This window comes from Panthera uncia, chromosome C2 (assembly GCF_023721935.1).
Source record: "Panthera uncia isolate 11264 chromosome C2, Puncia_PCG_1.0, whole genome shotgun sequence".
Lineage (NCBI taxonomy): Eukaryota > Metazoa > Chordata > Mammalia > Carnivora > Felidae > Panthera > Panthera uncia.
Window position 1 is genome coordinate 79,050,940 of NC_064810.1, and position 3,731 is coordinate 79,054,670.

The following is a 3,731-nucleotide window of genomic DNA, read 5'->3' on the forward strand; positions in this document are numbered from 1 at the left end:
TGGTTGTATCAGTCTCCCCTTCCGGTTATTGCCCTCTTCTGACCTTCTGGTCACTCCCTCTCAGCTGTAAAGTGTTTCGCTCCAGGCTTACACATCTGCCCTCCACCCTCCCTCTGCTGTTGTTCAGACAAATGCATCATCCCTATGGCAACACTCTAGCTTCTTTCTTACTTGGCCACTCTTACTCCAGAGACCAGTATCCAACTCCACACGGAACCACCTTGCTCTATGACCACCATTTTCCTCCCAACTCCATTTCTCCTTATTTCCACTGTTCTAGGACACTTTGACAAACTACTACCTGAAGGCCAGATGCAGCTCACTGTTAACTGTGTAAATAAAGCTTTACTGGGACACAGTCCTACCCATGTGTTTATGTATCGTCCATGGCTACTTCTTGCTACAACAGCGGAGTCAAGGAGGTGAGGGAGACACCATATGGGCTCACGAAGCCTAAAACATTTACTATCTGACCATAGAAGAAGTTTGTTAATAACCCCCATTCTAAGCAAACAAAATAAAAATCTTTTTCCATAAAACTAATACATGAGCATTATAGAAAGTTTAGGAAATACAGAAAATTATTAATACAATAAAGACAAACAACTCCTCATTATTTCACAACTCAGATATAAATCACTATCAATATTTTAGTATTTTCCTTTCTGTGCAGTGTAGTTTTCATGCCTGGGTGTGTGTGTGTATATGAATATGCTTATACAAAGTTAGGACCTTGTCATTTGAAAATATATTCTGAATATTTTCCTATATGAATTGCTACGTTTCTGTAACGTGATTTTAAATTTCTTGTAGCAGTCCACGGAATGGATGTAACGAAATTTGGTCAGTCATCACTCCCCAAAATTTATGTTGTTTACAATTTTTGCTCTTTCAAATAATGCTGTGATAAACGCTGCAAACACTCTTAACTCTGGAAGGCCATGAAAGGAGGGTCAGGGTCACCACCTACTGAACGGACATTTCATGTTTTCTCTGTGTCTCTAGTGATAAGAATGCTAGTTACATCAGCATGTATTTCACATTTTCCTAGTGGTGCTTGGGGGTTTGGGGACCTGGGTCGGGGGGTAGGGAAAGGGCTAGAGGCTGGAAGGGCAGTATATGCTGGTACCAGCAATATTTTATGCAAACAATTAACTGAGGAACAATGGAAAAATGCTATATTATATAGGCTACATATTCTTGCATTGAGTCTTAGAGACTAAAACAATAGAATTTACCCTGTGATGAATAAAATTTTAAATGTTGGGTGACCGGGTATTACGAACCAAAAAGGGAAAGATTCAGGGATGGGAGTCAGTTTGGAAGATAAACAGGCCAGTTGAGGTTTGCACATACAAAATAGTTATATTTTATGATAGTCATGCTGTATGATCTTGAGCCATGCAAATAAAAAAAAAATTTTTAATGTTTATTTTTGAGAGAGAGAGACAGAGCATGAGCAGGGGAGGGGCAGAAAGAGAGGGAGACACAGAATCCGAAGGAGGCTCCAGGCTCTGAGCTGTCAGCACAGAGCCTGACGCGGGGCTCAAACCCACGAACTGCAAGATCATGACCTGAGCTGAAGTTGGATGCGTAACCCAGGCACCCCAAGTCATGCAAATTTTAAAGAGTGGGATATTAGCAATAAAGCCTCACGTTATACACAAAATTGGAAACAACTTGAATTCCTCAAATTTTAAAAATTAGCCAAAGATTGAGTATTTTTAAAGTAAGTACCGGTAAACCTTGTTTATGACATTGCTCTATGACTGCCCCATGGAAGAGATACCTAGCACCCTTTGTCAATATCATGGGACGCACCCTTTTTTTCATGAGCAGCAAAATTTTGATGGGAGATTTTGATGACTGCTAGTCAATTATTCTAATGTTTGCCATTATTATGGCTCTCAATCTTACTATCATCCTAACCCTTGCCAAATATTGTCAATTAGTGGTAGTGGCACAGTACTGAAAAGTATACCTGAAATTCAATAACCTTGGAACATGAGTTAGATGTGATTAAAAAGCCACCAAGAAGGCAAGGAAGGGAGACACATGTAGTGCTATTAATTTAGAAGTGAGCACTCTGCAACATATTAAAGATGATATATAAAGAGAGAATATAGAGAGCATCATTAATGCAAGAAATGTGCTATCAGGGCAGGAGACTTAATAGCTCCATAACTCATCCTCTCTAAATTATGTTTATTTTTGCGAAGAAATTTTTTCTGGAATATGCACGTTTTCAGTAACGCTGAATCTTCAGGTATGCATCCGTTAGATAAAATAAATCACGTAGGAAATTGTTCCTGATAAATTCAAGTGAGGAAATCCTGGAGACATTTGTAAGTGCAGTGTTGGAATTCAAAAAAGAGACCTATACTGGAGCTGTAAAGTGAGATGTTACCTATGCAAGACTGAGAGTTTAAAATCATGAGACTTGCCAAGGGGAGAGTACACATTTAAGAGAAGGTTAAGAACATAATCTTCGGAAGCCACCAAATTCAGAGGACGGGCAAGAGGAAGCAGAGAGGGAGGACACTTACTGAGAACCTAGAACATGTCAAGAAGGCTCTAAGCATATACTTCCAGCATCTCATTGAATCCTATCACCCTGCCAGGCTGCTGTATACACTTGGTTGTAGGACGAGGACAATGATGGGTGAAGGGTAAGGCAGCTTGGCCCAGGTCACTCAAGTCTGTCAGATTCACTGCTTCCTTGAGAGCCATGAGATTGAGGCATTAGCCTGACACAGAAAAATCAAGGGCACAATTTCAAGACAGAGAGGAAAGCATAGAGAGGAGGTAACTCACATGAAATGAACCAGTTCCCTCTGCCTCAGTGAATGGCACCACCATCTACCCAGTTTGCAAAGCCACAGATCCAGGAGTTATCTTTCACACACCCCCTTTCTTACCCCCATATCAAATCCATGAGGCGCTCCAAGGATTTCTACCTGAAAATTATATCCTAGTACACACTTATTTCTGCCCTAGAAAGCTCCAGTCCTTCCCTATCCTGTGGCTGCTCTGGCCCAGCTACAATCTATTTTCCCCTACAGCATCTAACAACATGATTCATTATTGGGGCTGACCTGTCCATTTCAGAATGTGTAGCATCTTTGGCCTCTGTCCGGTACAACCCCAGGTGAATGCGTCCATTGACTTCCAAATGTCCCTCTGGGGGAAAGGTGACACCCTCAGCTCCACCTCACCCAGCTCCAGGTTGAGGGCCACAGAGCCTGGGGGGTCTTTTAACATAAATCAGATTATGTCACTGCCCTACTTCAAACCTTAAGTGGTTTCCCATTGCACTGACAACAACACTCCGACTCCTTCTGGGGACTTCAAAGCTGTTCATGATCTGGCCCCATCCACTTCTTCACCCTCATCTTCTAAAGCCCTCTTCCTCTTCTTAACTGCTTCAGTCCAGCCTCCTTTCTCATCCAGGGCCACATAGACCTATTTCCTGCCTCTAGGCCTTTGTGCCTACTATTCTCCCGAAGAGTTCCTCCTTTAGCCCTCTCTCTTTCTTCAGGCTTAGGCACTGATGCTGTTGTAGGTGTGAGGCTGACAGGAGCCATCCCAGCTATGACTGAAAGCGTCATGGAGGCGGGGGAGAGATGGTATCTTTTGAACCACTGGACCCGGCTGTGCCTTAGGTAGGACTCATCCATCTGAATTTGTAATGCCTGAAGTTCCAAAACCTCCCACAAAAGACCACCAGAGTC